General features: G+C 43.3%; 1 protein-coding gene across 1 annotated transcript in view; it reads right to left on the minus strand.

Annotated features, from left to right (window-relative positions):
• The window catches only part of SEPTIN11 (septin 11), a 108,038-nt gene that overhangs the window by 67,774 nt on the left and 17,884 nt on the right, over nucleotides 1-22,380 (minus strand). The window lies entirely within an intron of this gene.

The raw sequence follows: 22,380 nt of genomic DNA on the forward strand, positions 1-22,380 counted from the left end.
GACCTCAACCAAAAATAGAAAATCCAACCCCATTCACTATATATAGCACACGTTTTGCACATTGGCTTGTCTGCCACACACTCTAGCATCCCTCCTACTCTCTCTGCTGTGGGTCCCACCCACGCCACACATCGACTTTTGGTTCTCCCAATTTGATCTATGCCCCAAACCTGTTTGGAGAGATCCTGCTAAGAAAATAATTTAGAAGTTTTGATGCTGTCCTCAAACAACCTATACATTTTCATATCATCAGAGTTCAAGTACTTGCTTCACTTCTATTTTAAAAGAAAGCACTTTCCACACACACACACACACACACACACACGCACAAAACCGCTTAAATTGTTCAAATGTTAAAGCATTCTAAAAGATACAGAAAAAAAAAAACGCTTTAATGTTCCTTTATTCAAATACAAGAAAAACAAATGAATTATTTCCAATGGAAAACAGATTGCAAATTGGCACTCAGCCCACAAATGTGTTTATGTGACCTACACAGTATTTTAAAAATATTTGCTTTAGTTGCCAACAGTTTCAGAGGTGGAAATTTCACCTCGAATTCTAAATGTCCATCTTCTCTTGAAAAATTGAAAACTATGGCTCCCGTAGGTCCTCATTTCCTCATCAGAGCCAAGGAGTGGCAAGTGCTTGCCCAGTTACAGCGGTTTAACTGAAGAATCTGAGAGTTGTCCTTTTTTGTACTTTTCCTCCCTCAAATAAATGTGCTATGTAATGAAGCTCACTCTGGTGAAAGATGGTTTATGTATTTGACTCCCTTACTATCTTACCGTGCTATCAATCATTCAATACAGAACCAAACTGAAGCCTCCCAAACCATGATAAATCATTGGCCATTAACTATATTAAAGAAAATACATAAGGTAAGTTTCTATTTCTTATTAATCTTAACACTACATCAAGTTAACCTTTTTTTTTTCTTTTTAAGAGACAGGGTCTCACCCTGTCACCCAGGCTGCAGTGCAGTGGCACAATCACAGCTCACTACAGCCTCAAACTCTTGAGCTCAAGCAATCCTCCCTCCTGCCTCAGCCTTCTAAGTAGCTGGGACTACAGGTATGCACTACTATGCCTGGCTAATTTTTTCAAATTTCTGTAGGGACAGAGTCTCACTGTGTTGCCCAGGCTGGTCTCCAACTTCTGGTCTCAAACAATCCTCCTACCTTGGCCTCCTAAAGCACTGGGATTGTAGGCATGAGCTACCACACCCGACCAAGTTAAGCATTTTTCTAACTTCAAAGTGTAAGCATTAATTGAGATCTAGATTATATAATTGTTTTCTTTTTCAAAATGTTTGGTCTATCATGAAAGCATTGCAAAAATCTATAAATTTAATACATTAAAAAAAAACCAAAACCCTGATACTCATACTAATCTTGTGCCCTTTTTGCTAAAAATAGTTCCCATATTTGCCTAATCAGGTCATAGTCTTTTTAAAAGCCTGAATAGTTTCCTGTCTCTACCTTGCATGAAAAGGATAGGGTAACTGATTTGACCAAACATCTTCCTAAATCTTGTTCTTAGCCCTACCATGGATTCAAATGTCTCTTGTCAAGTGGAAATAAGAAGATTCATTTCATGGGAGTATTATTTGCAAAAATGGCATAAATCTTGAGTTGTGGTAACATATGCGTAGGGTGCTATCCAACTACTCACCGTCCCCACTAACCATGGAATAAAGCAAAATTGGACTGCAACACAGATGATGCGATTAGACATAGACTTTCTCTCTCTTCCAGGAACATGGTTAACAAAAGACTAAGGGAAGGCAGACTCCACCAGAGACAGAACCATGTGAAAGAAACGGCATCCTCTTACAGCTGAAGGCTTGCAGTTGTTCAGAACGTTGCTGCAAATCTCAGTACAGCTCTTTTCCTAAAGCATATTATCTTTATCCATCAATAAGACAGCTGAGCCAAGGCCTGGGAGTTCTGATGATACAAGATTCTTCTACCCTCAGAAATTCATTCCCCTTAATCCTAAGATCCTAAGTATAGGGTTCCAAATTTAGAATATAGATATTCTGTACTCTATCATAAAGAAGAAAATCATTAGCTCCTAAATTCAACTATAAAAGCACAGCAACAATTCTTGCTTTATATTGTGAGGAAAAATGCACTTTTAAATATCACTGATGCAAGCATTATTTCCCTTGATATGTCCACATGACTAAAATGTGCTTGCTACAAGGGTTTCTTTTATAAACAGAAATACAGAAAACAAATGGGCATTTCTTATAATAAATTATGTATAATAATATATGGTATATAATATATATGTAACTTATAATAATATTACTCCACCAGTAATAGGCATAAATTCTCAGCCCAAAAGACAAAAGATCATAAATGACTCCTTTATACTGTTAATGACAAAAACATTTCTCTCCAGCAATACCAAGCAAGTAGACTTAGGCATAATATCTCTGCTCTCAGAGAGGACATAAGACTCTGTTGTTTTAAAAACTAGGTAGGAGGGACCTAGCAATGCAAGTTTTAACCCAGTGAATCAGTCAGTTTGGCAAGTGTGGTACATAACACAAAGCACTGGGCCCCTCAATGTGATCTCAAATCAAGCTATTATACTTCTCCCTGGAACTAAGCTTTCTGATGAGATTGGGCTAAAAATGATCCTCAGCTTTCTTTCCACCTTTTAAGGGTCCCATGACTCCACAGCACTGCTGGTATTCAATAAAGCTCAATGATAAATATTGCATATGAATAATGTTTAAGTGTATTAAATTATGCATAAACCCAAAGTTCAATATAAGCACAGGTAAGCGAAGACTGGCACAGTAACTGTTCCATCTCTGAGTTCAAACTTGGCTTTTTATTGTGATGATCATGGTGATGAAATAGCTCATGCACACAGAGTATCACCTATCCACATACTCATTACCTATCTTTATTAAACCATGACTTTTACCATCCATATACTTCATCTTTTTTTTTTAATCACAGATACATTTGAAGATCCCTGAGTACCTCTCTGATGCCATTCATTCCTCTCCTTCCCCCAGGTCACCAGCTTGGCTCTTCAAACAAAATGAGATAAGACTGTGCCCAAGATTGACTTCAAAATAATTTGGGGAGGAGAGGAGGGAGGAGGCCAGGGAGGGAAGAGAGGTTAGGGAGAATGGGAAATAGATGACATAAGATTGGCCATGGGTGATGGGATGGAAGGTATCATTATACCGTTTTCTCTAACCCTGTATATGTTTGGAATTTACATAAAAAGTTTTTCTAAAAAAAAAAAAAAAGAAAAATCAGACTACAAACACTTCTGACTGTACTTCTAAAGCTGCTTTATACAATATGGTGGCCACTAGCCATATGTGATTAAGTGTAAATTAATTAAAATTAAACAAAATAAAAATTTCACTGCTGCAGCTGCACTAGCCACATTTCAAGTGTTCCAAGGCAATATATGGCTGTGGCTACCATAGTGGACAACGCAATAGGAGAACATTCTCCATTATCGGGAAAGTTTTATTTGACAGCACTGTTCTGTAGCCCAGGGTGGTATCTCTATATGGTAAGAAAAGGGTGTAAACAACAGTCAGAAGACTTGGCCTTAAGATCACCATCTTGGGCAAGTCTGAGTCCTGATCCATAAAACAGGATCTGAAGGTGTTGGGTCAAACATAATACCTAGTCAACCCACCTCATAAACTTGTAAAGATCAACTTTTACCCACTAAAATCTAGTCATAGGAAAAATATGTGAAATTGCACAATTTCAATTAGGAAGCCATTGCGGTGTGAGCAATGAGTTTAGTGGCAAAACCAATGTTTAAGTTAACAAAACATTCCAAAACTGTATTCAAAGACAAAAAAAAAAAAAAAATCCCAAAAAACTCCTAAAAATGATTCCATTTTTAGTTTGAGAAGTGGAGAAATCACACATTTCAACTTCCAGTTTGCTAAGTTTTCTCCTCCCACTCCCTTTATTTTGGAATAGAAAAACTTTCTATTTGCTTCTTTAACACTTAATTTTCTCATGGTTGGGATTAAAAGTTAACTCAAATTGCTGATGGAAGATTAGTCACAGATAGCTGGAATGCACCATTTGGGCCCAAAAGCCAAGGCACTTGAATGAATGCAAAAACCCAGGAAGGCCAAGTACTAAGTGGTCTCAGCTTTTATCTACATATAATAACATAATTTCTTCTTCCCAGACAGATTGGGTACATCTTTGAGCTATCCGTTATCGTCTGTGCACACAAGCATGTGTGTCTGAGTGTGTATCTTGAAGAAAGTCTTTAAAGATCAGTAAAATAAACTTGCCTTTCCAAAATGAGATTATTTTGCTTCCAAAATCATATTTCCCTTTATTCTGGGCTTATTTAAGAGAAACTGATTAAACAGGTAATATTTCCAAACCTGACATTAGAAAAAAAACAAACAAAAAAATCTTGATAACTTTACATCAGGGTGTAAAAGAAGTTAAATACAGGTAATGCCAAGTGAGAGATCTGCATCTCAACCCAGGACAAACCAGTAATTCTCAACCTTTCTTTCCTATTTACCCACGTGGAGATAGTTCCATAAACACAATGATCCTCATCCAGAGGGTACATGTGTTAGAGTAAGGAAATGGGTGAACACAAGTTGGAAGGGAAAGCTGTTTTGTTAAGAATAAGACCCTCTAGCCAAGGCTATTAGTAGCAGAAGTTGTACAATCTTAACATCTAAAAAGGCATTTAAAGACTGGGATTTTAAAAACACTAGTTATAGTGTAAACATTTGATTTTACCTTAAAACATCTAAACATACCTTCATACACCAATTTTTCGGCAAAGGGCCAAGGCTTTTTCATCATAATGGGTCAGAGGCATTCTAATAAGGGTGTCTTTTGAGCACAAATCTATAGGCATCATCTATAATTTCTAGTCTGTTTCTTTAAAGTGGAGCCAGAATTTAAAAGTATATTCGATGCAATCTGAGTGCAGACTCTAGATCCTTGCAATTTTTTTCTCCAACTTTTTACAATTTCCTTATCTATATTAAATTCGCAGTTTTACTTTAGCAAAAGTCTCATCTTTACTAAATCTTTTCAAAGCATCTAATTTAGAAGGAACACAATTTTTGCAGTTCTATTTCATAGATTTACAGAATATTAAATTAAATTATGTAATCATGATGACTACAACTGGGATAAGCAAGCTCGAAAACAAACAACTGACCCAGTAAGCGTACAACTGTGCTGGTGGGTACAGAAATGCATGCTCGGCCCTAGAATAGAAGACAGTCCCAACTTAGGATGGTTCCACTTAAAATTTTTCAGCTGTACAATGGTGCAAAATTGACATGGATTCAACACAGTATTCAACAAATTACATGAGATATTCAACACTTTATTGTGAAATAGGCTTTGTGTTTGGTGACTTTGCCCAATTGTAGTCTAATGTTAAGCGTTCTGAGCAAACTTAAGGTAGGCTAGGCTAAACTTTGATATTTGGTAAGTTAGGTGTATTACATGCATTTTTAACTTGCAATATTTTCAACTTACAAAGGGTTTATCGGGACGTAACCCCGTCGTAAACTGAGTAGCATCTATAGTAGTCTACTAGTCAAAAGCATGTGGCATGTTGTGGGCAGTCAGAATGTTTTACAGAGGGAATAGAAAGCACAAATTAATGTGGCGGAGAGCTTAAAAACATTCCCTTCAGATTCTGATACAACTTTCCAATTCCCTTTGGTGTGCCCTTCTTATCCCTGCCTTAAATAAAAAAACAAAAACAAATTTCTAATGGTAGCCTGGGAAGAAAGAAAGCTGAATACCTTTCAAGTATTCCTCAAATGACATTATAAAATGGGAAAAGAAGAGAAATAAAATAGTCCCTACTGTTTCTGAACACTAAGCCAAGTTCCTGATATTTACTATCTAAGAAAAAGAGGAGGGCTGAATACTGGCTAAAAGAACCTGACAAGACCCTCCCAGTCATAGAAGTTGAGCATTATCTGAGTCTCAGCCTTTTATCCCTAACTACATGGAGTTAGAAACACAGAAGGTCCTCAAGCATCTGACTGGTTGATGATACATGATCATGAATGAGTTGAGATAGGAAGTAGGAATGACAAACAAGTCTTGGTAACTCATCCCTGAATTCAAGCCTAAGATTTTGAACCTTGGTGATAAGGAGATCCAATTACCAAAAATAGATTTGGGCTCTAATTTGGTCTGGTGGGAGAGTGAGAAGGAATATGGATTTGATATCTTCACTCATGCATGGCATTGGCTGGGGTTCAATGTTTGGTGACTTAATGAACAGGAAATAGGAAAAGCCACTGAATAATAAAAACACAAGTTCTTTAAGAAAGAGAAGATTTACCAATATTTAGCAGTATCCCCAACTCCCCAATATCCCTACATAAATCTGCATTGCATAAAGTCAATGAGTCCTCATCACCCCCAGCTTTGATCAGGTTCTAAAATCCAGTTTAGACTCGGTCCTCTTCTGCATAGCTTGAAAGTCAGCTTTGGAGCAACAGCCAGTGGCAGCAAGCTAATTATTAGTAATTTCAATGGCTGAGACCTTCTCTTAATTTTCTGCCTTAAGTTCATAAAACACCTTGAAATTTTAATTTCGGAATGGGGCAAATTTGATTACCAGCAACTAAAAGACTTCTTTGGAGGGCTCAGAGATAAAACTGTGCTTCAACTCCAACATTCCCTAGGCGATAAGAGGTTGACTAAGGATTGGGAAACGCTTTGAAAACAAAGAGGTATGTAACAGATAAACAATCAGATCTTTCTATCAGGTCAAGGTACTGCTCTCAGGCTGCCCACCCACACAAGAAGTCAAACTAAACACCTCAGAGAGTGAGGGCAAAGGTGACAAATTTGGGGAGAACCTGAGAATGAACCAGCTCGGTACATGCAGTTTCCAGGGATCACCACGACATTCTCAGAAACTGCCTCTGTGCTAGGCTCATACAAAATGAAGTGGTAATTTGAACAATTATCCTAAAAACTCTTAGGAAGACATTTAAATTAATCCAGGTCCTTAAAATTGCTTAATATTTGTTAATTAAAGTTGTTTCAAGAATTATTACCCCATTTTTCTAATCTACGCAGACGGTATTAGCCCAAAAATTTCTCTGATTTTTTTCAAAACAGTTTTAAGCGTTGGCCCAAGTTCACAGCTCATGTATCAAAACCATAGTTTCCCCTATTGATTCTGTATCTAGTTCCTAGAATATGAAAATATAATTAACTTGATATGGGTAAATTCAACAAATTACAGAACAAAGTAGGCACCACACACTCAACAGGAAGCACCCTTATCCTGAGAAGAGTATGAGAATTCCATTCCAAAGAATTAGCAATGAAAATTAGAGAAAAGTTTAGGTGATGCATTCAATTTTTTTTTTCTTTTCTGAGTCTAATTTATAAAAATTTGAAGTCTGTCCTCCAAATAGTAGTGAAAACCTGGTAAAAGTTCAGTTTCAGCTGGGTGCAGTGACTCATACCTGTAATCCTAGCACTTCGGGAGGCCAAAACTGTACCTGGCAGTTAATGTGTTTAAAAAAAAAAAAATAAGGTAAACTAAAGTGGGGGGAAACTCCAGAGCACTAGGTGGGTGACACATAAGTGTTGCAGACAATCACTGCTGTAGGAATTCAAAGAAAGAGAAATCACCAAAACTTGGATTGGTGGGTGGAGGCTTCAGAGAGGTTATGTTTGCTCGGTGCTTCCCAGGTGTGTTCTGGTTGGACAATGGGAAGCCTGCTCGTTTCATGTGTGCAAGAGAAGGGGCAAATGCTCACTTCCTACTGGGGTGAGGTGGGGTGGGGCGGGGTGGCAGTTCTGATTTGAGCCCAGTCTTCAGTACAAAGCCATTATTATTTCGGCATCCATTTCCCCCATAAGTAACTTTTACCCAGGCATCAGTGTAGGCACTTTGTGTGTACTAACTCATTTAATCTGTAACTCTTTGAGGGAGGGACTGTTACTATCTTACAGATGAGATAAGTCAGCGGTCCCCAAGCTTTTTGGCACCAGAGACTTCAGGGAAGACAATTTTTCCTAGGGCTGGGCGGGGTGGGGAGGGCGGCAGGTAGGTGGAGCTCAGGCAGTGATGCCAGCCACGGGGAGCGGCTGTAAATATAGATGAAGCTTCACCAGCTGCTCACCTCCTGCTGTGTAGCTGGGGTTCCTAAGTTTCATGGAAGACAATTTTTCATGGGGGGTTGGGGACCCGAGCTCAGGCAGCCCAGTTCCTAACAGGCCATGGAGGACTGGTGCTGCTCTGTGGCCCAGGGGTTGAGGACCACAGAGGTAAGCTACTTGCCTAAAGACACATAGCTTGTTTTAAATAGCAGGGTTGATACTCTAGCACCAGAGCAGCCTGGCTCCAGGGCCCACATTTTTTACCAAAATGCTCTACACTACTGCCTTTCAGTAGAGAGAAAGCAGCAAGGGAAAGAGGGTGTCATCTGATGCATCTGCATTTAGGAACAGATGGCTGGGAAAGGTCTGAAGGGCCAAGGCTCCAAGGGACATAATTCTGTCAAGCAGCTGGAAGTCCTAATGGCCTCAAAACCATTTCCCAGAGAGTACAGTCCCACAGCTGAGGAGTCTTTCAGAAGGTCACCAGCCATCACTTACTTGGTGGTGATGCCACTGGAAGCTCATCACGAGTGAGTAGGAGCAATCACACTGCTTTCTGTTCATTCTGACTGCTTAACTCACTTGCGCATGCAAACACACACACACGCACACACATACACCCTATTCTACCATGTTCAGCCGGAATCAGAGTAGGCCAAACAAAGTGAGAAAAATCATTACAGACAGGGAGACAATTTAAAAAATAAAGACCCTCGGCTTCACAGTAAATTCCCCGACTAGGATGCAGTGGTCAACTTATCCTTAAGTTGGATATCCTTAAGTTGGAACTTAGGATCCGTTATTCAAAATATTCACTGCCCCTCCCTAGAGGAGGATTCACTTCCTCATCCCACGGCTTCACCAAGCCTTCACCTTCACCTGCCACTTTTTGCAGGATTATCTATCCCCATCTCATTGAATTTAGGAGTGGCCATTTACTTTGGCCAATAAAACTTGTGTGCAAGCAACCCATACAAGTGCTTGAAATTCTCCCTCAGCCTGGCTCCTAGAGACATGCAGCATGGAGCAGACATCAGAGGATGCAAGAGACAAGAACCCAGAGTGAGAAATAAACCTTTGCTGTGTAAGCCACCAAGACATGGGGCCAATTTATCACCTCAACCTTACTGAGCATAACTGACTCAATCAGTTGGTAGGTCTGTGTGCGTGTTGGTCCACGAGCCTTCGATTCCAAAGCCTGGCTTTCTCCCACTAACTGGCTGTGCCAGATTAGGCAAGTGACAACTTCTTCATGCCTCAGTTTCCTTGTCTATATTACTTCTCAGGTATTTTGTGAGGATAAAATGAGATGATTGTCTTAACAGTAATTTGAATAAATTTAAAAATCAAGAGGCTGAACAGGCTTCCTGTGCACGGAGGTTTTTGGTCAAGCCTTTTTTTTCCCCTTAAACAGTGAGTCTGACTAAACCTGGTGGGTACTCTTAGTGAGAGTCACAAAATCTATACTTGTATGAAAACAGTACTCACAGAGATGAGGTGAATGAAAAAGGTATTAAGTCTTACAGAAACCCTGGCTTTTATTAATAACAGACTTTTCTCCTATTCTCATAGGATCCAATGAGTTTTTAATTTCCTTTTTGGACAACACTGATGGCCACTTGAAGTCCAAAGTGAGAGGAGTCCACCCTCCCCTGTTCCCCCAGCCCCCTCCTGTCAGGACTCAGTTGCTTCGGGTCTAAGAAAATAAGAACTTCTAGTTCTGTATCTGAGGAAGGGCTCAGTGCATAAGACTAGACAAAGGAAGATCTATTGTTGTCATATGTCGTCACTGGACCCCTCCTTCTCTGTGTCCTTCCTCAGTCTTCATTTCCTCCATTCTTTAAAGGCTCAGTTTGGGCATGAAAGGAATCAACTCCCCCATCCTTTCTATCTTTCCTCTACTGAATCCTTAAGAATTAGTAGTACTCTGTAGATTTTCAGTGTCTTCCATCAACTGAATTTAAGGATCTGAGATAGCTTAAGTTAGGGGCAAAGAGTGGACAGAATATAAAGCATTTAAAGAGCTACATGGTAAATACAGGTCTATAAAGAATACACTGAGGCCGGGAGCGGTGGCTCACACCTGTAATCCTAGCACTCTGGGAGGCCGAGGCAGGAGGATCACTTGAGGTCAGGAGTTCGAGACCAGCCTGAGCAAGAGTGAGACCCCCATCTCTACTAAAAATAGAAAAATTAGCCGGGCATGTTGGCACACACCTGTAGTCCCAGCTACCCAGGAGGCTGAGGCAGGAGAATTGCTTAAACTCAGGAGTTTGAGGTTGCTGTGAGCTAGGCTGACACTATACAGCACTCTAGCTTGGGCAACAGAGCCAGACTTTGTCTCAAAAAAAAAAAAAAAAAAAAAAAGGGAGGTAAATTTTATGCTATATTTTATATGTATATATATTTTTTTTAATTTCCTTTTTGCACAATTAAAACAATGCAAAAAAATAAAAAGAAAGAAAAGAAAAGAAAGGTGGCAAAAACAAAGCTCCTACTTGTCAAGATACCAAAGGTATTCCTTTGGGAACATGTCGTCTTTCCGACCTCTCTACCTGAGTCTGTTACCTCTCTCAACATATCACACTCCATCCCACGCAGTCACCATTCAGCAGGTGGACAGATGTGTCCATACAACTGGACTGCCTGCATCATTTGGCTTGAGCAGTGTACTCGCACTCACTGGCACCAGTCTTAAAAGAAGGTGGCTCTAGTGCCCTGGCTTTAGTCATATCAGGGAACAGACTCCTGATTTCTATCTCAGACCAGGCCTGAGATGATACAAATTTTATTTTAGATCACCCAGAAAATTCTTTTTAGAAGTCTGCCTGTATCACCTTAGCCAATTATTGTTCTTATGTTCAACAGCAGCTGCATTCATGGGCTGCCAGCAGGGTCTGAGTGGGTCAGGGGAGGTATTGTTTAGTTGGAAGGGAGTTTTCTGTCAATCTAGATTTAAAACAAAACAAAGTGGGTATCGATTATATTGTAAAGTAGATCTCCTTGGAAAAAAGAACAGAAGCTTTAGGTCTGCTGGGTTTTGTTTAAATAAGTGGTTCAGCTTTGTTGATCCCGGTTCAGACAGCTCTAGTTAAGACTATGAAAGACAGATCCCAACAAAATGATAAAATTCGAAAGCAGTCTCTATCCCCAACCAAGTCTAAGGCCCTAGAAAGAGAAGCACAGGCACAGAAAACTCTGTATCCTGCTCCAGAGCACTCTAAACCCGATGATCAGTATCAGCGTGGCATCATCAGTGGATATAGTATAAACATTTGGTCTTTTGGCAATCAATCCAAGTAGGTCATCCAAATCATGGAAATAGCAGAGGCCCAAAATCATTCGTTCCTTTGTCTGGACACAGACATAGGGTGGCCCATGCCCAAATACTAAGTAACCATTTCGTCCACTATCAGAGTGTTCAAATGGTCAGACTGGGCCAATCCAGGCACACAGTTTGATTTCTAAGTAGCAGTTTATAGAAGGTAGGTTGTATTTGTGGATATAAACCTCAAAAAGTTGATGAAAATACACTAACAACCTAAGAGCTATTATATCAGTATTGGTAGGATATGGGTAGTTTCGTTCTTTTAATCAATTCCTTGAGTCTATTTTTCATTGTAATGCAGACACATCATTTTTAAAGAAGATAGTTTTAAAAGATTACAAAAATTAATCTACAGCTTTCAAAAGATTTAAAAAGGTGGGATTGCTATATCTCAAACACTTCTTGCATTCCTTAGTAATTGCTTATAGAGCCTCAATGTGTATAATTTAAATCACTGACTAGAGCTCTAATTTTTACAAACCACCCATAGATGACAGCCCCCTTTATCATCTAGATGGCCTTCCCCTGGACCTTTTTCAGTGCCATTAATCTTTCTCCAGGGACACCAGCCAGAACCTTCCATCTGGGGCTACAACCTCAAGTCACAGACATGGCAATTTTATAACAAGGGAAAATATCATTTGATTGGCAGTACTCACCACCCCCACCACCGTGCCCCCACCCTAAAACAGACCTTATCTTTAATAATTGTCTGTAATTATCCCCAGACAGATGAGATCCTTGAATCTTAATTGTTGACTCATTAATAGGCACATAACTCCCCTTCTCCTTCAGTGGTTTACAGAGTCCACAGAGGTTTGCCACTTTAATATACACAGACAGTAAATCTCTCAGAAAATAAAAGCTCCAGGTAAGAAGATAATTTCTCTCTTGTCCACTGATGTACCCCCAACACCTAGAACAGTACCGTGCACATGGTAGGTGCTCAATAAATAGTGTTAAATGAGCAAATGGTGAACTTGGCTTTCCATTTCTTTTGGCTCAACAGATAAAAGAGCATTAAGTGTATTTCTTGAAGGATATCATAGAAAAGTCACCACTGGAAAAGTTTAAACACAAACCTTTTGTTAGGGATAAAGTAAGAAATATTTCTGCACTGGGGAGAAGGCTAAACCAAATGACCCTTAAAGTTCTTCTCAACTCCTAGAATCTATAACTTAATGAACACCATACCTTAAGAGAGAATGAATCAGCTACATAAAGCCTGATTCCCAGGTAGAGTAAATTACAATGTTCTGTTTAAAATAAAAATAATAGCTGCCCTGGGACTTGGATGCAAAAATAGTAATTCATCCAAAATGTAGACACATCGGGGGTGCTCTTGCTAATCATCAGTTACTCTCTTGGAACAGCACACATGCTTCAGGGTCTTCTCAAGGCCAAGCCGTAAAATCATCAATGGGGAAATGGAAAGGCTAGGAACAGAGATTAAAATGGAAATAAACAGTATCACGCCAGCCTGAGCAAGAGCGAGACCCCATCTCTGCCAAAAAAAAAAAAAAAAAAATAGAAAGAAATGATCTGGCCAACTAAAAATACATATAGAAAAAGTTAGCTGGGCATGGTGGTGCATGCCTGTAGTCCCAGCTACTCGGGAGGCTGAGGCAGGATTGCTTGAGCCCAGGAGTTTGAGGTTGCTATGAGCTAGGCTGACGCCACGGCACTCTAGCCAGGGCAAGAGAGCGAGCTTTGTCTCAAAAAAAAAAAAAAAAAAAAAAAAAAGTATCACACTAAACTGAAGCTTTTGTTTTTCAGTCAACAACAAATCCACTTAAGAAACATATCTGAATTTAGCCTTGAGTTTCAATCATCACTGAATATAACCACTTCATAAGACACAAAAGGCTTAAATTGACATGTGAGCATTTCTGCCCATTAAAACGTCATATTATCCGGGATATCACACTAAGGTGTTCCAGTTCAAGAAGGTCTAAAATTGAGGGCAAGTTATTCAGATTAAATTCTTCTTCAATTTGGATGAGAGAGGCTGTTTGTAGGGAAAGAAGACATGCTCCTGTTTTCCTAAACAACTTTTAAAAAAATCTAACTCTAAGGGAGTAACCAGGGAAACTCCATTCACACATAAATCAACTTTGGAGTGGGCTTGGAGAATCTTTCCCACTCACTGGCTTTGTTTTGAAGACATAACTGCAGAGACTATCCTTAAGACAATAACTCAACGAACAAAGTGAAACAGTTCAACAATTCCCTGGAAATGTGATTACGTGCTTTCTGTAGTATATTAAAAGACTTTTCAACTTTGTAGTCAATTCCTGATCACCCATACAACTCAGTAAAAAAAAAAAAGTCTTCTGTTTTTAAATCACAAGTAATTTAATCATAATTCTAATGACAACAGGGAATGTGCAGAAAGAAGTTACCTCCTCTGTACACATATATTTTTTAAAAAATCTCTATTATCTGAAGAGGGAGGTTTTACACAAGAATTCTGTGGATTAAGCTCACATATGGTTGGCAGACCTGGTGTTGGATGTGATTATGGCCACACAACTAAATCTTGAATCCACATGCTGTTCCTAATTAGCTGATACGTATGAACTAACTAATTTATAGAAAATGTGCAGCAAATTATTTCTTCCATCTCTCCCACCCCTCAAGAATGCACCAGTAATAGATGTTTCTGAAAAAGACACATACCCCACAAAATATTTGCATTCCTAGACGCTTGCCAATTTATCTAAAGCAGATATTGTTATTTCAGTTCTCTGAATCTGTGCCCTGTTAATAAGTATGGGAAAAGGAGAGGGTTGGGGAGAGGAGAGCGTTGGGGAGAGTAATTTAACCAGATAAAACTGGACCTCAATAGACTTCCACTTCCATACCAGAAAAATAAGAGGATTAGCCCAGAAGTATAAGAATTCCCTCAGTAACAAAAATCTATGACCACTAATTATCAAGAGCGCAATTTGTGTGCAAGAGGAGACCAGAATTCTTAAGACTATGTCATTAAATAGTAGAGTTTAAAAGGCCTAAAGACACAGTCACACTTCGGTATGACCACTGCACATTTTCTGACCATCGTGGAAAAGATCTTGGAAAACACCGCGGCAACCAAACCACGAAACCGAATTAGAAAACGCAGAGGGACCCCGCGAACTTCCCGCGGGGGCGTGGGGTGCAAAAGGCGCGCGTATCTGGGGAGGAGTTAGGCGGGGAGAGACGGAAGAGCTTTGCATTTCTGGGGGTTTAGAGCTTCCAGTATCCCCGTGAGACTTTTGTCTATTACTACGAAATCTCCCAAGCCACCACCTGCAGCTGTACAGCTAGCTGTGGGAAGGGGAAGAAGAGAAAAGGAACAGGAGGTGGTAGACCGGGAAGGACCTCGCCCGAGGCGTCCCCAAAGCTGGCGAGGCGAAAGTGGACTCGGAACAACGACAAAGAAAGGGGGAAAGAGAAAGAGGACTCCGCCTTTCCCACCCAGCTCGGCTCCTTTCTATAAAAAGGAAAGGCCGCCGCCGCCCCTTCCCTCCGCCCTTCACACAGGGATGCGGAGCAGCCAGGGAACCGCACCCTCAAAGTCCCGCTCCCTTCCGCCGGGACCCGAGTCGGGACCTAGCCCCGCACTCCAGCAGGCGCGGCCCGAGCCCAGCCCGGCGCCCCCGGCCCCCGAACCCGGGGCGAGGAGATTGTCCTCCCTCTCTCCCCCTCCCTCCCTCCCGGCCACCGGGCACCCAGTTCTCCGCGCACCCGCCCTCCCTTCCTCTTCCTCGCGTCCCCGCCTCCTCTGACCGCCACCCCCGGCCTTCCAGCCGCAGAACATTTCAATACTTCCACCCACCCCGACAAGGGAGCCTTTTGAAAACTTTGTGTATCTAGGGCTTTGTCCACATCCTGGGCAGGGCCCGGTCACCCCCGTGGGTGCCGGGGGGTGTCCGGGATCTCACAATGCGCTGGGGAAGCCACCACGGAAATCCCACCCCTTTGACCCGCGTCTACAGCCGTGTGATACACAGCGTTCCCGCTCACAATTCCCGTGCCCTGGTCGCCCCTCGGCGCGGGGGAGCCTGAGGAAAGCCCCGCACCCCGCGCCTCTGTCGACTGTCACGGGGTAAAGGTGTGCGCGGGCAGAGGGAGGCAGCTGGGAAACGCCGCGGCTAACAGAATCCTTTTAAAGGGAACACAGGAAAGGGGTCCTTCCTTCCACATCCCCCGAAGAGGGGCGCGACGAGGCGATACACTGTTGCATCACGTAGTAACTGAGCCTCCGGGTCCTCAGCCTCCCCTCAGCCCCAGACGCGCGCCCAAATCCATGCACACGCCCACAGCCGGCGACGCCAGGGTCCCGAGCCCCTGCCCGGCTCCCCGTAGTCCCCGCCGGCCCCCGCCCCAAAACCGAGACCCCCCGGCTGCGGAGGAGCCGCGGGCAGGGAAGCGAGGCCCCAGCACTCACGGACGGTCTCCCCACGGCCACGGCCATCGCGGCTGCGGCTCCCGCTCCGGCTGCGCCCGGGTGCTCTCCGCCGACTCTGGCCGCCGCCAGCGCTCAGGCTCCGCTCGCCTCCCCCGCGCCTCCCTCGCGGCTGCGCCCTGCTCGCGCCCGGGCCCCGCTCGCAGCCAGCGGCATCTGCGTCCTCCCCGCCGCCCCTCCCGCTTTATCAGAGCAACATGGCCACCCGCCTGGAAGGGACCATTCGCTTCCCCGGGAAGGGGTGTGAGCTGCGCGCCCCGGCCCAGGCGGTGGGAGGGAGCATGGTGGGCGGGTTCCGAGCTGGGTCTGCCGGCCCCGGCCGCAGGGCTCGACCTCCCGGGATTTAGCCGCCGCCTCCAAGCGACCCTCTCCAGCGCCACGGAGATGCCCCCAGCCTAATCGCTGGCTGCCATCCCCCGCTCCACCACGTGCCGGAATCCGAGTAAAAGCCCGGGCGCGGAGGTCCCTGCCCTGAGTCCCTCCACGCGCTTTGCGAAACCGGTGGCTGGGGCGGCTGCAGAGGGCTTGAAGGCAGGCTGGGAGAAGACAGGACACAGGGACAGCATCTCCCAAGGAAGTTAGCCCCAAACTGGCACGTCCCGCCCCGAGGAACGGGCTGGGAAGGGGATGCAGGCCATCAGGGCCAGCGGGGGGCGACCGAGGTGGGGCTGGGCGGGCCCCTCCACAAGTCTTCCCTTCAGCAGGGAGAGACCAAAAGACTGGCAGCTGGAAGCTGTCACTGTAGCGGGCGGCCGGGTAGGGGACCACATTGGAGAGGAAAAGGGTGTAGTACTTGGGCGGCGGACGACCCAACACTGCCTGCTCCAGAGGTAATAAAGCAAAACGCCTCCGCTGAAGAATTAAAGCAGCTATTGGCGGTTCTAGAGCGGAGGAACCGAGGCCTCCCCCGGCGTAACTGCAGAGGTCACACGTGGGGGATCAGCCGATTTTATTCAATCGCTAGAGACCGACCCATTGGCCCGGAGGCGTGAGCGCTGGGGCGCGGCGACGGGGGCCTGGCCATGGCGCCAGGCGGGTGACTGGGGTGCGGACGCGTGGAGCTGGGAACTCCTCTGTCGTGAGGAAGGACGTTTCCCCAGCAGATGTTGGGGTGTTCACTGCGTGTCTGTGGGGCGAGCGGACTGGCGGGGTCCGGGTGCATGCCGGGTGGTGTGTCAGATGCGCTGTAGACTCCCGCGGCTCCTCGTGGCCAGAGAGGGGGACCCGCGACCACAAGGTGATTGGGGATAACGACCGGATGTGGCGGGGAACCAGTAAGATGGAAGCACAAGGAAAGTGGTGAGGGCTGTGATCAACTCACGGGATTGCGCCCGCGGGGAAAACCCAGCCTACTGCATTAAGTAAAAGACAAACCACCTCTTTAGACTGGGACGGCCCAGAGTCTGGCCTGAGACTTCAAACTGCCAGGTTTCTGGGGGCCTTGAATCTGCCCTTCCCGCTGTCCACCTATGGTGGGCCTCGGGATTCGAACCCCGGCAGCTTTTGGCTAAGGGCGAATAGTCTCCTGGCGCGGGTTGGCTGCCGCGGAGCAGACGCCGCGAGGGGCTCAAGGCCACCCAGGCTGAATCCCATCGGCAGGACAGCGGTGGGACAGCCTGAGAGGAGAGTACGACGAGGGGAAAGGCGAGGGGCGCTCACGTGGAGCCTGCACACTCTGTAGGCAGACCCCGACCTGCAGAGCACCAGCCTCTTCACTTTCATCAATTTCTGCCCTCTAGACTTCAAAACTTTTGAGAATAGGAACCACCATTTTATGCCAAACATACAGTAGGCTCTCAGTAAGAGCTGAATTAAGATTGCATGTGAATGGGTGCTGTGCAAAGGGAGGGGAAAGACAGAAATACTTTTCTTCTGCAGCTCTGGCATAAGGACATTTTGTTGTTTCTCCCTTAGGAAAGAGAAGACGGCGAAACTGCCCATGGACAAGAGGCCTCAGGGAAGCCTAGAAAAGACGGCTCCACATTGCACATAGGATGGATGGGCCACGGCAAAGGAGCTCTCCACTCGGTGTTATATTGACCAGACTGCAGAATTTATTTTATTTTATTTGTTCATTTATTCAAATTTTTATTTTTTTAATTTATTTTGTCCATGCTTATGCTGTAAACGCAGCTGATTAGAAGAATATGAATCCCCTACCTTGGTAGGTATGTTGGTTCATTCTAAAGTCACTTACTCCAACATCTCATTTGAGAAGTGAGGATGCTACAGGGGTAGGTAGCCTGGCATTGCTTGAGTGTAGGAGCCTTAGAGGGAGCATGGTAGAGTGGGGAGAATGCGGCATTTCCGCTACAGATCACCACTTATTAGCTTTGTTACATCCAGCAAGTTGGACTTTCTTCATTCCATTGTTTTCCCCATTGTAACAGCGCGTCTTCGTGGAGGACGTATTCTGTTTGCCGGATCCACTCTCCAACCTGCTCTCCGCCCCTGGGAGCCTGAACTCAATGGCCTTTCTTTCCCTCTGGCTTCCAGTTGAGTTCAGGCAATGGGGAGCAACAGCAGTAGAACAGAGGGAGGAGTGTGAGTATTCGTGCCCCCAGGCTCCCTCCACATGGTACCCTGGCAGGCTGGCTGCATCCTCAACCAAAGGTCAGTTACTTCCCCAGGGTGACCTGGAGTAAGCCCCCTATGGTTTCCCCACATTTTGCCCTCACCTTTGTAAATAGTCTTTTGTACTAAATTCTATTCAAATTATCCAGTAGGAATGTACCGTCTCATTTCTGCTGGGACCTTAGCAGTCCTTCACAGAATTGTTTTGAGAATTAACTGAGAACACTTAGTTATATTATTATTAGAATCACCTATAATTTATTGCCCAAACTTTGAAACTTCTAACATTGAAAAAGGGGGTTGGTGATGTTAATAACCACACTAAGACAATAGGAAAAAACCAGGACGTCTGATTACCTGTTCCGTGAGCAGGTGACGGTGAGCAGGTCTATGTAGACCTACCGCTAAAGGGAGCTGAGAGGCTGAAGAAGGCTGGCAAATGCAGTTTCTCAGAAAGAAACATTTAATAGGGATTTAGGATTGGAAGCCAAATCCTGGGTGGCCAACACCACACGGTTACATCCCAGACCCAGGGCTTCTATACCATAGGGAAAGGGCATACATGCTTAACAGGGAATTTGCCTAAGTGCAGGATTTACAGTAAACAGTAGGTAAAGTAGTAAATCTTAGAGGCATTCCCAGAAGTGGGGTTAATCAGAAGTCAACATGGCAGATTAGCATCCAAGATGGAGTTGCTTTAGCCTCCATATCACCCTAGCAATTATTGCAAGTAAACTCTGCTTTAGACATGTTAAGCAATTTAGAAGTGGTCCTACTAACACATATCTCTCACTGGACTCTGAATTTCTCAAGGCAAGGGTGCTTGTTTGTCTTTCAGCTTCTAGCACATGATCTGATATATTCAATTAATGTTGAGTTACATTAGAATGGGGAAGATGGTAAGAGCTAGGAAATGAAGAACCTTTACTGCCATGCTAGGGATTTAGAACTTGATCCTGTAGGCAATGAAAAGCCAAAGAGGTCTTTAAGCGTAGGAGTGACATCAAATTTTCACTTTAGAAAAGAGCTATAGTGAATATTTGACCTTGCTGGTAATGTAGGATCTATTCCTCTTTTTAATGGAATCCCAATTTATGTGGAGAGATTTTCCAATGACTGTTCCAGCTTGGTAAGAAGTAAATGCCTCTTACAAAAGAGGTTCCTGAAGATATTTCCCACCAAATCCTTCCTTTCATCACCATAGTACACCCAAAAAGCATGTGATCTAAGCTTGGACAATCAGATACTGTTAAATTTGAATCTTGACTCAAGTGACACAAAGACAGTACAAATTCTTAGAGTTTATGAATTCCATATTTTTTAGCTTAAGTTATCTACGGTTTGTTTCCGTGGCTTGCAGTCAGAGAACCCTATAGAACACACAGTCACTCTGACTACAGTTAAAATGATGAATTAGAAAGGGGTACAATAAGAAACAGGGAATAAGTTAGAAGCTGTCGCCACTTTCATTTTGGATAATATTAACTGACAATAGGTCCTGAACCATTCCTGGAACATAGTATATAAAAATGTTCAGTTAAACATTTCAAAATGGATCTAAATTTGAAAGGAAAAAGTAAAACAGGCCGGGCGCGGTGGCTCACGCCTGTAATCCTAGCACTCTGGGAGGCCGAGGCGGGTGGATCGCTCGAGGTCAGGAGTTCGAGACCAGCCTGAGCAAGAGCGAGACCCCGTCTCTACTAAAAATAGAAAGAAATTATATGGACAACTAAAATATATATATACAAAAAATTAGCCGGGCATGGTGGCGCATGCCTGTAGTCCCAGCTACTCGGGAGGCTGAGGCAGTAGGATTGCTTAAGCCCAGGAGTTTGAGGTTGCTGTGAGCTAGACTGACGCCACGGCACTCACTCTAGCCCGGGCAACAGAGTGAGACTCTGTCTCAAAAAAAAAAAAAAAAAAAAAAAGTAAAACAATCTCTATTTGCAGTTAATATGAGCTAATATAATATGTAAAAAATCCTAAGGAATACACTAAAAATTCAGAACTAATAAATGAGCTCAGCAAGGTTACAGAATACAAGGTCCACTGAGACTCTGATAGACACAGATGGGAAAAAAATTGAAATTGCCATTCACAAACTCATATGGACTCCAGTGATTACCCTTCTTTCTGTCATTAAAAAATTTACTCTAGAAATTTGCTAAGCAATGTTAAATTTATCAATAATGCTCAGACTCTTCTCTGCTCCTAACACGTTTGATTCTCTTTGACAATCAGGATAATATTTGCCCCTTTTCAATCTTTTGGCACTTCTTATTTTTCTCTGGCTTCCCAGAGCTTATCGATATTGATTCTATAATCGCTTATGCAATATTTTTCATGGATAATATATTTAGGCCTGGAAAGTTTAACTCATTTAAAATAATTGGTTGCTTGTTTACCACACTGGATTTTAGCAGTCTTTTAATCATGATTGTTCTACCTGTTTTCATTAAAACATAATTCTCATTGAGAGAGGAGACAAAATAAAACTTGAGTTTTATCTTTTCTTTGTGATCCGATAGCATTATATCATCAGCACCAAGCAGTAGCTTTCATCCTTTCTTGTTCACCCTGTGTGTGGCAAGTACTACTTGAAAAATAAAAACAATTTAAAATGTTCCTGGTATTCTCCTTAAAGGCAAAAATTATGTAAGCGTGCAAGGAAATTTCCATCTTTGTAGGCTTGTGCAACTCTTTAAAGCATGCTCTTTTAAAATCTGATCACAGCAAGCAGCATTCTGTGAAGTGACATGCTCCTTGGAGTATGGTGACTTGGCCTGCTGGCCACTCTCCTTGGCAGGCAGCCCTGGAGCTGGTCACTCCCCCGGGCTCTGGCACTGCTCCTTCTCAGATAATTCCTTTCTCCCTCTGGTCACTCATTGCAGTGACAATTCTTATTCCTTTTCATGAACCTAGAAAATTTGTGTAGTTGAAGTCCCTTTGAATTATAGATACTGAATTAGAAGAGGATCATACATACCTGTGTATTCTGACAGCAATATCCTTTCTACCGTCTCACATTTTCCCCTCCTGTTCACCATCATTCTACCCTTATCAATTTCTACCAGCTGAATAACTCTATAATGCAGGGGTTCCTCTGCACCCTTCTCTCTCTTATTGTAGACTCGTTCCTTTTGAATGAGGTAAAACTTTTTTTAACTTATTTCAGTCACAAATTCCTTGCTACCTCAAGTACCAATATCTAATATCTGTTGGATTATGTTCATTTTGTTAATTTTGCCAAGTTCAATTTGCTTTGCGCCTAGTTCTCCCTTTCCAACCTAAGACTTTGGAAGTCATCAGCACTATATTTCAAGTTACTTCTGTTAGTTTCATTTAGTCCCACCTGGATCAGCAGAAGTGGATATTGATTGGTTGGTGTGATGAATTTTGTGCTGCCTCCTTACTCATCAGCCGTGGAAAACATGGGCTTGGGAGTTAGGACGCTTGGGTTCATGTTCCTACACTGCCAAACATCATAAGCTATGCACGTTTTTAAAGTTGATGTGTTTGTTTAGGTATAGACTAAGTTGCTATAATAGAGATACCCCAAAACTCATTGGCTCAAGAAAGACACATGTTTCTTTCTCATTAAATAGCCCAGGGTTGGCTATTTAACCGCCCAGAGAAACCTGGCAGCTGTGCCTCCTGAGGTCATCAGGAGTCCATGTTCCTTTTTGTTCCTTTAACTTCTGATTGTTACGTCATCTACTCTGATCAAAACTGGTTCACCAGCACCACATCCATATTCTAGCCCAGAGAAAGGCTGAAGAGGAGGAAGTAGAAGGCTGTCAATTTCCTTTTAAGGCATTGACATGGGAATAACCTAAGTCACCTGTGCTCACAGTCCATTAGCAAAAACTCACCTGAATGTACTTAGCTGCAAGGGA

Source organism: Eulemur rufifrons, chromosome 24 (genome assembly GCF_041146395.1).
Source record: "Eulemur rufifrons isolate Redbay chromosome 24, OSU_ERuf_1, whole genome shotgun sequence".
NCBI classification, from domain to species: domain Eukaryota; kingdom Metazoa; phylum Chordata; class Mammalia; order Primates; family Lemuridae; genus Eulemur; species Eulemur rufifrons.